Below are 14,687 nucleotides of genomic sequence, written 5' to 3'. Positions count from 1 at the left end.
ACATACATCTGCAACAAACATTCCACATTTATACTATTTTCAATAAACAACTATTAAACTTCTTAAAACATGAAATACATTCAGTCCATTAAATGCTTATAATATTTGTCTTTGACTGAAATATACATTTAGTTAACTTGTGACTTACATACCATGTCTTTTTACAACAAGAATTTTTAAAAAATGTTTAGTCAATTGCAAAAAGACAATACCAACCGCTTTTTTCTTATTTGAGGATGAAAATTTATGTCACGGAAAATATCAACTGCTGCAGTCATTGAATTACTATACAGCCATTTATCTAGATACATAAGAGTCAGAAGACTTTCCATAGACTAATGATATTTAAAAAGATATATAGAGACTTAATGACATACAGTCATACATTAAGCATTCTACAGTAACTGGTTCGATACACAGATTAAACGAACAGGCTACAAGACAAGAGTTTATAACTGAAATGACACTGTCAGTTAGCCATACAGACCTTGAATTCATAATAATACAACAGTGTAAAATTGGACACTGTAATACAAGTTTCATGATTTCAGATTTACCTCTACAGTATATCTATAGAGCAACTACAAAGAGTTACAGATGATGACCAAATATAGACACCATTACAGACAATATGCAACAATACAAGGAAAGATACAACTTTAAGAATTGGGCATTTTTCCAACAATTTACTTCTGAAATAATAGATGCAATGCCCGTAAAATGATATAAAATTACACTATAGAACTGATAGGCATAGATATAGTAATATACTATTAAATATTTTAAAAAGTTAGAAGTACTAGAGAATAGAATATATAAATATTACTTATAAAAAGATATGTGAGATTTGCTGCGAATAATATTGAGAATTGCTATATATATATATGGTCAGATCCGTCCAGTATATATATATATATATATATATATATATATATATATATATATATATATATATATATATATATACTGGACGGATCTGACCATGAAAGCCTAACAACCTGCACCGATAAAAAAAATTTACTTTAAAGTTCTTAAACCAGCTTAAGAATAAAATTCCTTAATACAAAAAAAAAACAACAACAACAAGTTACAATAATATACATTATTACTCATTAAAACCTGATTTTCTTCATCTGTCTATTCTGTCTGGGTCTGTGAACTTCGGCTGCCTTTAATATTGTCATCTAGGGTGCAGGTTGTCTTAGTGGTCAGTATTCGTCCATCCTGTAGATGTATTTGTTCTGTTCTTGTTATCGTAAAGTTCTGGTGTTCAAACTTGATTTTTATATTTTCTGGTGTTGCATGTTTCTGGATATCCCTTCGTTGATGGGCGGCCAGACGAGCCATGGACCCCGCCAAGAAATCCGAAGGTGCGTCCCTGAATAGCAGTCTTGGATCTAAGGGTTTCCTGGCTGGCACCTTCATCCTTCTTGGCGGGAACTCAGGGGTCTTCGGGTCGTCTACCCCCGAGATTACATGAGTGGTATCTTGCTTTGGAATAGGATAGTGATCAGCCTGGTGTATTTGTTGGTCTGGATGTATGCTGTCTAGTGGAATGTTCAAAGTTGCTGGTGACTGTGGTTCTGCTGGTAGAGTGTCTTCTGTAGATGGTGATGATGTGTCTGGTTCGTTAGTAGTTGGTATGTTGGTGGGAAAATCTTGCGAAGTGATATCTACGACTGGTAGTGGCGATAGTGTCTTATAGCGAAATGGCATGGAGAGTTGTGGGTTTGGAAAAGTCCAGTCTAGACTGAGATCATTTAGGGTGTGGCTGGTAGGTGTGTTGAAATTTAGAATTGGTGTGGAAATTGTATCCTGGTTAGGTGTATGAGGTAATTCAGATGACTTCTTCTGGGGTGTAAGCGGTTGTTCAGATAAAAATGCTTCAAGAGTGGCAGGAACAGATCTGTCGTCAATGATGGAAGTAGATTCAGGTTGTACAAAGGAATTATCTGGAAGTGAAGTCTGTTGAATAGATGGAATATTGTTGACTGGAAGCTGAACTGTTGATTTAACGGCATTTGTAAAGGCTGGAGTCTCACACTCTTCAAAGAAGGGTATAAAGAGTTGTTTCACGGTATGCACATCAACATCCTTGGTGTGGTGATGTTTAGCAACCAAGTGCCTCCGTTGAACATCTGTTCTTTTCTTTGGAAGTACATATTGCTTCCCCGTACACAGAGAACACATCACTTGGGTACCGTGGCGGTCATCTTTGTGTCTGATGAGTTGAACCTCAGTATTATAATAAAGACCACATGGCCTGCAGTGGAAAGCCGTACTGGTAATCAGAATAGTGCGAAAAGAAGTTCTCTTTGACATTCTGAAAAAGATTACAATGAAAAGAACATTTTTAACTACTAGTCAATCTTTGTAAATAAAATAATTTAAGCAAAACTGTGAAGTTGATTTTTACTATCTTTCTAATTGTACTTTCCGTATTACATATATACATGTATATATATATATATATATATATATATATATATATATATATATATATATATCTTTTTGTTCATTTGCTGCAGGTTAGTCTCTTGTTTTTTTTAAGGTTGAAATCCTGCTTAAAAGAGTCATCTTTTCAACTGTACTTCTGATTACTAAGTCACTGATTGTATAACTAAACACTAACAGATATCAGCAGTAGACTGCACATGTATGTTCAGTAACAAAAAATGCTTTGGGCACATTTATGTAAATCGGTAGAGTATATGCCACTCGGAATGGCTACACGGCATGACACGTCTTAATAACTGTATTACTCATCTCGGTACGAAATCGGTGACGGTATAGTGGTAAGTCTGGTGTAGGAAATCTATTGTGTCTGACTGGTTTCTTTATTGGAGTTTAATGCAAATCAGTGGTCAAAACATATAAGCAACACAATAAAGCACATGGCAAATGGCATCTTCACTGGTTATCGCTGTCTCTGGTACCAAGACAGCTGTTCTGAAGTACTAATAATTATTAACAATATCTTATATGAAACAAACTATAAAATATATGTACAAATTAATAGTGGTCATGGTAATATGACAAAAAAAAAAATTCTGTCACAGCTGATATAATACAACTGGGCATATTTATATACTTATCAAGAAGTTTTTTGTGTGTCTTTGTGTTTGTAATTTTAGATACACTTCAGGTATTGTAGGGTTTTAACTTGTTATGGTGTACATTCAAGACTTTCCCAGTCTTTACATTTTTAATCTGTAAAACAAGAGTAGAAATCACTTTTACTACTCTAAAAGGTCCTAACCACCTAAAACTGAGTTTTGGGCTAAGTCCTTTCTTTTTGGTAAACACCTTGGCCCATACTAGGTCATCTTCCTTGTAAGTGCTCAAATTCAAACGGGTATCATATTCATGTTTCTGTTGTTTTGCTGCTGTAAGCATTGCTTGACGTGCTTGCTCATCGCATTTTCTAAGGTACTACCTTTTGGACATAATCTTCACTTGAAAGATCTAAATTGCCTTGGGGTCCATGGCCATACAGAATGTCAATAGGTAATCTTGGATTGTGTCCAAACATCATCTGGTAAGGTGTTTTACCAGTACTGGCATGAACTGATGATCTGTATGCTAAAAGTAATACTGGTATCCAGTCATCCCAGTCTTTCTGGTTTTCTGTTATGTATTTACTTAACATGTCTTCAATACTGCGGTTCATTTTTTCTATAAGACCACATGTCTCTGGGTGAAAGGCTGTTGACCTAAGTTTAACAATGTCCAGCCTTTTACATAATTCCTGAAATAAATTTGATTCAAATTCGCGGCCTTGGTCGGTCACTATTTTAGTCATTAGACCATATCTACATATAAATTCATTTACTAACACCTTGGCTATGGTATCAAATTTCATATCTGGTAATGGGTACATTTCAACCCACTTGGTAAAATAACACTGTACAGACAGAATGTACTTATTTCCCCTGTGAGTTAATGGTAAAGGACCAATCAGGTCCATTCCAACCTTCTCTAAAGGTACACCAGTAATATTTGACTTTAAGGGTGCTTTTGAGGCTCTGTAAGGCATCTTTCGACCTTGACATTTAATACATGTTCTACAATGATTGGTCACATCTTGTTTACAGTTAACCCAGTAAAAATTCTGTTTGATTTCTTTTCCCCTAAATGTCCTGCAGTTTTATGTTCATGTATGTATTTCATAACTGTTTCTCTAACAGCCTGTGGCACTAAAATCTGGAATTGCTCCTCCCCCAATTTATTTGTATGTAGTCTGTACAAGACATTATTATGTATAACTAAGCTTGGCCATTGAGACCAATATGTCTTAAAGTCACTGCTTAATTGTGAAATTTCTTCACTTGTGGGTCTGTTTTTCTGAGATAGTTTTTCTATAATGTTTTCTATGTCAGGATCTACATGTTGTGTCGCTGTCCAATCCACCTCTGGCAATTCATCCATTAAACTTACAGAATTCCTCAGGGGGTCAGAGGTCCTATTGGAATTCTCGCCCGCTCTTTCTACTGCATTTACAGACAGACCACCATCCAGGGCCGTTGTCTGGAAGTCTGTAACATCAACACTGTCCTCTTTACTATTTTTCTCATCAAAAGTCTCTTCTATAATAAACTTGACCGCCGGATGAGTTGAGCCAACTGCACCCACACGAGAACCTGTGCACTGCCCCGACTCTAACTCTTTATCTTGGTCTACATTTTCTAATTTTTCACAATATCTACATGTACCACATGGTCTACGGGATAATGCATCTGCATTGCCGTGGTGAACACCACTCCTGTGTTCAACTTCAAAGTCATAATAAACTTAAGGTGTTTATCCACCTACTCATTTGTCCCATAGGGGTTTGAAATTTTAAAGCCCATGAAAGTCCTGAATGGTCTGTTCTGATTAAAATGTGAACCCATATAAGTAATTATGAAAATGTTTCACTGACTCTACTATGGTTAATAATTCTTTGCGTGTAACACATTACTGTCTTTCAGGGTGGTTTAAGGCTCGACTGTAATAAGCTATGACCCGTACAGTGTCACCTTGTTTCTGTTGTAAAACACTTCCAAGACAGTATGAACTACAGTCTGTATCTAATATGTACAAATCATGTGAATTAGGGTATCCTAATACTGGTGCTTCTGTTAATGCTAGTTTTAACTTATTGAAAGCTTCTTGGCACTCGCTGGTCCAAATGAAATTGGAATCTTTGTGTGTAAGTTGATGTACAGGATGGGCTAATTTTGCGAATCCTTTAATTGAACGCCGGTTATATGAAAGAAGGCCCAAAAAGGAAGATAACTGTTTGGCGTTCTTTGGTATAGGCCATTCTCTTACAACTTTGACTTTTTCATCATTTGGTAATATACCATTTTGGTTAACAATGTGGCCAAGGAAGTGTAACTGGACCTGAAATAAATGGGCTTTCTTTGGCATAACTTTAAGCTTTGCTTTTTCAAGTCTTTTAAAGACCTCTTCTAACTGGGAAAGATGTGTTTCAAAATCTGAAGTAAACATTAATATGTCATCGACATATATTAACACAGTTTGGTATTGAAGACCTGACATAATATATTCCATAAGTCTTTTGAAAGTAGCTACAGCATTTGTAAGTCCAAAGCTTAGAACTTTAAAACGGTACTGGCCCTTTTTGGCACACAAAACTGGTTTTGTCCATATCGTTATGATCCATTTGAACTTGGTGAAAACCTGAAGAGCAATCTAGGGAACTGTAATACTTGGCTCCTTTTAGACAATCTAAGCAATCCTGTATTCTGGGTAAGGGATAGCTGTCTTTTAATGTGACGGCATTTAATTTCCTGTAGTCAATGGCCAGTCTAATGGAGTTATCAGGCTTGCGCACAGGTACTATAGGTGCGGCCCAAGGTCCATTACTCTCTTCAATAAGTCCCGCCTCAAGCAGTCTATCAACTTCTTTGTTTACTTCTTCTTGTACATTCTGGGGAAGCCTTCTTGGCTGCTGTTTAATTGGAGGTGCCAGTCCAGTATTTATTTTATGCTTAATAATGTCTGTGTTTCCCAGGTCTGATTTTGACTTGCTAAAATATGCTGATATTCATACAGTAATTTTTCTACATGGTTTTGCTCTTCAGGGTTCAGGTTTTCCCTGCATTCATCCATAATTGGCTTTACATGATCTGGTAGTATAGGTATATCTGTCTGTTTAACTCTCACACGGTTTACCCTTTGTGTCTGTCCAACTGGAGTTACAAGTGTACAGGTTGCAACATTCATGTGTTTATATATTGTAATGGGTTTCTCATTTAGATTTATAAGCCTAATGGGTACCGTACCCTGGCCTGTATCAATTAAAGCTTTGGCTACAATAACACCATTAGAAAGCAATCTTTGTTCATAATTGTCAGTCAAACCTGTCTGAAAATGAGGAATTCCTGTGTCAAATGCTCCCATCACAATTGTTTCACTAGCTGGATGCAAATTAAAGGTTTCAGTTGCATGAATCCTATATATATTTGGTAACTGATGCTCTTGTAAACATTTTATTATCTGCCCTGGCACTGAACTTCCCCTGTCCCCATGGATAAGGTTAAATTATGCAAATGCATAAAGTCCCAACCTAAAATGCATGGAGTATCAATTTCTGCTACTAAAATGTCATGGTCAAATATCATCCCATTTATCTCTATTTTTAAGGTGGCAAAGCCTTGATTTGGAATAGTACCTCCATCAGCAGCTTTGAAAGCTGTATTGGTCACTTTAAGTGGGGGCCTGTCTTTTTCAGGTATTAAGTTCCAGTTTTCAAGCTTTAAAATACTAACTGCACTCCCTGTATCTAAAAGTGCAAAGACAATTTTTTTTCATTTTCAAGGGCAAGAAATAGGTATTGAACTGCTTATGTGTAATTTTCTGATTAATCTCCCTTGCATCATTATTTGTAATAGGTCCTTTTGAATAATCTGATTGAGCTGAAGGCTGGACCCCACCCTCAGCTAATGGCCGTTACCCTGGTTCCTTGAACTGGGACCCTGGTAATTTCTATTTTGAATTTGTGCCCTTACATTGGTTTGTGGCATTGAATTTCTGTACTGCGGGTTATGGTATTTATTGTATGGGTGATTATGTGGGTCTTTAAGTAGAGGACAATCTCTCCTAATATGGCCTGGTGCATTACAATAGTAACACACACCTGCTAGTCTAGTCTTAGGCTTATTATTGAAGTCTCTACTATTAGGAACTGAATAATTTGTCTTTTCTCTTGGTACATCAATTTTTGCAATCCTGTGATTGGTCTGTGCATCAGAACGTCTCTCTAATTCCTCAACTCTTCTGAGTAAATGGTCATTTGGTTTATTATGTACCATTCTAGAATATGAACTACTTCTTCTAGAATAACTTCAGTTCAGCCTCAGTGGCTAACCTGAGGGCCTCGGACATGGTTTTAGGACCTCCCACTATTAAATCTCTACGTAATTGATCATCATTAAGGGCCTCAGCAAAACACTCTAGGGCCATATCTTCCCTACATTTCATATAAGATCAGGATAGGCTAATCTATCCATCTTTTTGATGTCATTAGCCAGTTCATCTAGTGATTCATTTCGTTTTCTGATGCGGGCTCTTAATTTGGCAACATGGAGTCTTCTTTGGTTTTGTGGTTGAAACCTGTCAATCAGGCTACCAACAATTAAATCATAGTCTCTACGCCTTTCTGGGGGAATATCATTCAATATTTCAGCCGCAGTGCCTCTCAAGGAAACCGCTAATTGAAGCGCTTTCTTTTCAAAAGACCAATGATTTAAGTCACTGGTCATATCAAATTGCTTTAAATAAAAATTTAGGTCAATTGTGCCATCAAAGGTATGGGGTTTAATGTTTTCCTTATGAGCTGAATATTCTGTTTGACCTATGATTGGTACTGGTCTAGGTGTAGGTGCTATGTCTGCTGACAATTCCCTTCCAACATCATTATCCCCTGGAATCATGCCAGATCCTTCTAGGCTACACCACCTCTCGGGCATGGAGGGACCAGGATACCGGTATCTGCTTGCCCCTAAAGCCCACGGCTCCCTCCTACTATACCCGGAAACACCCAGTGGGTCAGCCTCTGACTGCCCATCAGAGTAAAAATTTTCCCTTTGTTCCAATCCCCTACCAGTATATCCCCTAGGTACCTGACACTGGTCTATAATACCATCGGTCAAGGTCCTGTCCGCGTTTAAAGGAACTGATCCAGAATAATCATCATTAGTACAAAAATCCCTGTTTCCCCACATCCCCCCAATACCATCAGTTCCACCTTGAAAGGCTTTGTTCCTGACTTCTCCACTGGATCCGGTGTAGTACCCGACAAGGTTGATAAGTCCTTGTTCATTAGAAACTCCATTGTCCATCCCTGAACGCCTGCGCCAGGTCACCTCACCGGAAGGTGTACCAAGCACCAAATGGTCATCTGTCCCCGTTGACGCTAACTTAGGGTTTGACAGTGCCCCTGTCTCCAAGGTAGGTGCCCTGTCAGTTGTGATAGAAGTTGGTCTAGTGGGACTATAAATTTAGATCAGTGTCTGGGTATTAGTACTCTGGTCAAGCAATGACTGAGTACAAGGTATGTCAGCTGGGTCCATTGAATATTCCATTCCTTTATTTTGGACTGTAAAATGAAACATGTTAAACAACACAATATAAAATAATGTTACTTTAATATTTATTAAACAAAATCTATCAATATTGGTACTATTGGACTTTGTCTAGTCTATTTGCTGGGTACTAATTTCGGTATGCAACTTTATATATACAATGAATACTGTCTAACTTGGAAACAGATAGACTGTGCTGAAAACATTTTTTTTTTTTTTTGGTAATACATATAATATATATATCACAGTCTGGTAATGACTTTCTTACATCTCAGGCAAGGAAACATGGGTCAATTTAAACAGCACTGAATATGGTATAAAATACCTATGCCTGGTAACGACAGAATGTTGCAAAAAGAAACCTGGGTACAGTTTCGAACTACTACAGCCTGGCAATGGCTCTCTCAATGGAATGGCAGACTAAACTTATTTAATAAATATGGAAGGGCACGGCTCTATAAAGTGTATCAAAAACAAGGTACACCAAGCTCAACGTGCCAACAAAACAATTTTCAAAAGAAAGAAAATATCTTACCAAAGTCTGGTAACGACTTTACCAAAGGCAATGTCTGGTAATGACCCTTATCAAGTCTGGAGGCGACTTTCACAATAAAACAAGTCACTGGTGGTTATACTAGCTTTGTACTAAAATTTTAACAAGTCTATACTACTACTGAACTATTAATCTTTTTTTTTTTTACTCACCAAGGTTTGGAAACAACCTTACTTGCTAATTCTATTAAATAACCTGGACTGAAATCTAAATTTTTATATTAGATTAAACATGTACAATATTTTATTCAAAATAAAATAAGGCTGAAGTCTTCAGAAATAATTCAGCTTGGTAAAGAAAAGGCACTGGCTTCAATTAAATAATGTTGTCAACTTATCAGTATACTGGTGATGGTTTAAAAAATCAATACACTATCGCTGTAGTAAATACCTAGGTCAAGTTTACAAAATGTGTATGTCATGCTCCTTTATTGATGGTACTGGTAGTAAATACAAAAGGTCACTAGTATGTTGCAGTTCTATTTCGGATGTATGGTTCTGTATCCTGCTAAGCTGCCACCAAATTCTGTAATGCCCACGGGCCTATCTTTGAGGGGTCACCTGGGGAATCACTCAGAGTCCCGCAAGCCTACAGCAGCAATCTACTTTTAAAGATTGCTAAGGGGGTTTTCAGGGTATTTTATCCAGTAGAGAGGGCAATTGTTTATAGGTAGCGTAATCAGCCTGGTAGCGGCTAAGCCTGGTAGCGGCCAAAGTTGACAAATAATCAACAAAGTCTTTTACTAAAATTCAGTACAAACTCCAATCCTTTCGGCTTAAATGAATTTTATTTGGTAAAAGGGCCTTAACAATTTTTAAGGCATGGAATCAGGCAGAAAAATGTACTAACAATTCCCGTTCAAAGTCAAATCAACGCCACAAAATCGCCGAAATTATTCTAAGTCCGAAAAATATGCCAAGAGCAAAAAAAAGTATGTAAACAAACAACGTTCTCGATTATGAACTCTATGTTTCAATAAATGTCTTCTAAACCATTCAAGTAATTAATTTATCATGAATGAAAAGTTATTTGAAATTTACTAACATGAAATTTTGAGAGCTAAGACAATCGTGTCTAGTCTACAGTGGAGACAGAGGCAAAGTCAGGATTTTATGTATAAGAACGCTGGTATTATTGTATGCAAATAAGATACACGGTATTTTGGTATGCAAATGAGGCGATTAGAGATTAATATCTAAATAAACCCCATTAAGAACAAATACTTAATTCTAATAATTCAATAATCATATAGCACATTTATAAATAATACATGTGGGGTACATTTAGATAGGCATAATACATCAATATACTAAAAAAGATTGATTTGACTTTGACTCGAGACTAACCGGTGCAAACCGGAAATGACAACAAACATGGCGGATGAACGAGAGTTTACATGTGACAAGTCAAAAATGATCTTAAATTACTCAACAAAGAAGCCTGCCAGAATGAAAATGTTACAGTAAACATTTAATAAAGGTAATAACTGAATGATTACTGTAGTAAAGATAGACTGACATTGGTTATAATAGCAGTTATTCCTTTCGAAGTCCCAAAATTATACATGTCTAAAAATAACTGTACTCGAGGTCATTGACCTATTTAACCCAGTTAAACAATTGCATGCAAAAATAATCAATTAGCATGTAAAAAAATGTATTTCTATAAGAGGGTTGAAACACTGAGGGTCTCACAATATATATTATTCTTCCTGTTTCTACAAATATGGTTTTACTATAATTTATCAATTTAAAGTTGGGTAAGTATGGCATGTCAAACGTTGCTAAATTATATATCTAGCAGGGCCACACGACTGAACTCAGTGGTAGTTTACTAGATGGTTATTACTTTTCTGTCCATCATACAATAATACAAACAATACATCATTCTCTTGGATATGGAATACACTTGAAAACACTGTAATAGAGTGTTGGGTCTGAAAAATACATGTAAGCATCATAAATAAATGAATGATATCAAAGGATATCATGCTGATATCATACAGACAAAAGATATCAATAATTATGACATCTAACATACTATTAAAACATACTTGTAATAGACCCATTAATTAATTACTAAATCACATATAACATCATGTATATTACAAATACATTACAAGATATCCTTTAAAACATATAAAATACATAGATCTCAATGGTAAAACATTACACAGCCTAGTGGTCAATATATCTAGCAGAACCTAAACATATCACATATTAACAGAAACATACTTTATCACATCTTAAATATATTTCATATTTACGTACATGTATACATGTATATAAGAAACACAAAACATAACATGAAATACCTTATGGGTAACACAAGTACCCCTCTGATTCCTACATTCTGACAACTATGCATGAAAAAAGCATGGAAATGCTAACACATTTCAATTACATTAAAGACCCATGTCTAATTTGTCAGCTGTGAATGTTTAAAGACACTTTACAGATTAAAAACAACATGTTAAATATATATCAAAATAATGGCACTGCTACATTCTCCCCCTCTCCGGAAAATGATGTCCCATCATTCAATCTGAAAAAAATGTTAATTTTAAACTAAAAACTAATATATCTTAGATTTACCAATACTCTAAGTACTAATAATACACAAAGCAAAATTATCATACTCAAAGTATATTAACTATCTTATCTTATCTATATAAACAATACTACTATGCATTGTTCATTAAAGAAATAAATGCTGACCTTATTCAATATATAAACAAATTTGTGTATATTATAGAGTACACAAAATACAAACAAAATAAATCCTCTTTCCTCCCCTGCTCGAGAAATTATGTCCTCACAATTCCTGTAATCATCCACAAGCTTCAGCTTCGTGACCTGAAATAAAACTAATTATTTACTAAATGTTAAGTATCTACATCTTATATATCTAGACTAGCTTAACAACTTAATTATCTCAAAGTGTATATCTATTTGTCACAATTAACTTCAACTATAACTTTAAAATTCAATACGACACTTTGATTAAAACATTCAATGTCATTGTTTAATCACTAAAACAGTTAATTCATATCCTTTCAATTTCTTTTCACACTTATTTCATCACTGCTTCCCATAATCTGTTTGCTATATCTGTACTGACAGTATTTAAAATCCCTGATTCGAATAGTTGGTTTAAAGCATCTGTTCTATTATCAAGAGTTCTACAAATGATCTGATTCATGTGATAGTCTTTCATCCATTCAGGCTTTTTGGGTGTTCTTTGAGGTCTTCTTGGAGGTGGCTTTGGTGGTTTCTTTAAGTCAATTTTCTGTTTCTGTTTTTGTTTCTTTGCTTGTTTAGTGTCAGTATTCCCGTCTTCTGGCTTATGTACTTCTATGTCTGTTCCTCCTTCCGCTTTATCTAATCGATTTCTTTCTGTCTCTTCATCTTCTGCTCGAATCACACCTGTTGCTATGTTGTCTGTCTGACCACTAGCATCCTCTATTTCTAAATGATCAATGACATCTTCTGATTCTCCTACAACAGTGGTGGTATCATCTGTTGCACTTTGTTCTATTTTCACCATTTCTACAACATCTTCAACTTTCTTTACAGACATGTAGGCGTCCCTACCATGATTTGTGGATGACACAAACTCAATATCTGAGTCTTCAGACTCACTGTCTGTTTCTGTTCTACCAGTACTGGCTTTTTCTGTTATCTCAATCACTTTATCTCTTTCAGCAGCTGCTTCTTTTGATAGTCTTTTCCTAGGCTTAGGAATAGGCTTTACATTACTATCATCTTTCTTATTGTTTTCTTCTTTGTCACTCTTATTGGTATGCCCCACGTTGGGCGCCAATCTAGCAGAGCCACACGACTGAACTCAGTGGTAGTTTACTAGATGTTTATTTACTTTTCTGTCCATCATACAATAGTACAAACAATACATCATTCTCTTGGATATGGAATACACTTGAAAACACTGTAATAGAGTGTTGGGTCTAAAAAATACATGTAAGCATCATAAATAAATGAATGATATCAAAGGATATCATGCTGATATCATACAGACAAAAGATATCAATAATTATGACATCTAACATACTATTAAAACATACTTTATCACATTTTAAATATATTTCATATTTACGTACATGTATAACATGTATATAAGAAACACAAAACATAACATGACATACCTTATGTGTAACACAAGTACCCCTCTGATTCCTACATTCTGACAACTATCCTCACACAAACATACTCTGTTCTCTGTGTACTGGTAATAACTGTATAACTGTGCTGTAAGATTAAGATCAGAATATTCATGCAAAGTGTTAAAAGAATGGAGCGGCAGTTCGTAGATCAGCCATTACAAAAAAAAAGCGCCAATTCAAGAATGACTGAAGAATGCGCACAGGATGAATAAATCCGCTATTCAAGAAACAGCACTTAATCAAATCAATCTAGGCAAAGCAATAATAAACTGCAAACCAAAGAAATAAATACCTGAATCCAAACAAAAACAAATCTTAAAACCCAGTAAAACATATGACAGCTCCCAAAAGTACATGTCACTATAGCTGTCATCAATATGTTCTGCACAGAACTACTAGTCATGTGACCACACATTTCAACCAATGCGACAATATGATTGGCTGATTAACCAAGTAAACAAGTCTAAAAATAACTATGCATGAAAAAAGCATGGAAATGCTGAACACATTTCAATTACATTAAAGACCCATGTCTAATTTGTCAGCTGTGAATGTTTAAAGACACTATACAGATTAAAAACAACATATTAAATATATATCAAAATAATGGCACTGCTACATATATGTATGTTATTATTATTGTATGTTTGTTATTATTATTCAATGTCTTGTCATTCATATTCTAAAAGTCATTATTGTTATCTGTATTTCGTTATTGTTATTGTTTCTTTGATATTGTTATTCAATTTCGTGTCATTCATATTCTAAGTCTTACCATTGTTCCTGTATATGCCGTTATTCTTATTGTATGTTCGATATTCTTATGGTTAAAGTCATTATTGTTATTCTATATTTCGTTATTCTTATTGTATCTTTGATATTGCTATTCAATGTCGTGTCATTCATATTCTAAGTATTACCATTGTTATTGTATATATCGTTATTCTTATTGTATGTTCGATATTCTTATGTTTAGTGTTCAACCCGTTTACAGTTGGACACTACGCTTCCCTCTTTGATTGCGTCTGACGGAAGAGGGAGAGGACTCTATGATGAGCAGTTTTTAAATCCTACCAGGACTGAACTGTTTTGATATTTGTCTTCTGGCCTGTTTCGTCGGGCCCTTAAGGGTGTTTCTCTTGTTGCTCTGTCCTCTGAAAAGGCATTGAGTACATACGTTTTTGGTTCTTAAGGTTTGCTTTTTATATATTTAAACACGAGCATTTTTATGTTTTACATGCCATGCCTTGTTGTTTCCATTACGTGTGTTAGAGATTCACCTGGAGGGGATTACTTTTATTTACACTGTCCCATGTCTTTGGAACATGGTGGGGGTAAGAGTGAGGTTGGGTGCGCACCATAA

At 35.4% G+C, this 14,687-nt stretch overlaps 1 long non-coding RNA gene across 1 annotated transcript; it reads right to left on the bottom strand.

Moving 5' to 3' along the window:
- Positions 1–12,952: 12,952 nt before the first annotated feature.
- On the bottom strand, positions 12,953–13,471 carry LOC128556781 (uncharacterized). Its single transcript, XR_008370831.1, has 2 exons — positions 13,307–13,471; positions 12,953–13,108 (listed from the first exon to the last, which is right to left on the bottom strand). It is a non-coding gene; the product is annotated as an uncharacterized LOC128556781 (long non-coding RNA).
- Positions 13,472–14,687: the final 1,216 nt, after the last annotated feature.

Source organism: Mercenaria mercenaria, chromosome 4 (genome assembly GCF_021730395.1).
Source record: "Mercenaria mercenaria strain notata chromosome 4, MADL_Memer_1, whole genome shotgun sequence".
Taxonomy (NCBI): domain Eukaryota; kingdom Metazoa; phylum Mollusca; class Bivalvia; order Venerida; family Veneridae; genus Mercenaria; species Mercenaria mercenaria.
Note: the sequence above shows the minus strand (reverse complement) of the source record. Positions and strands in the feature narration are given on the sequence as shown.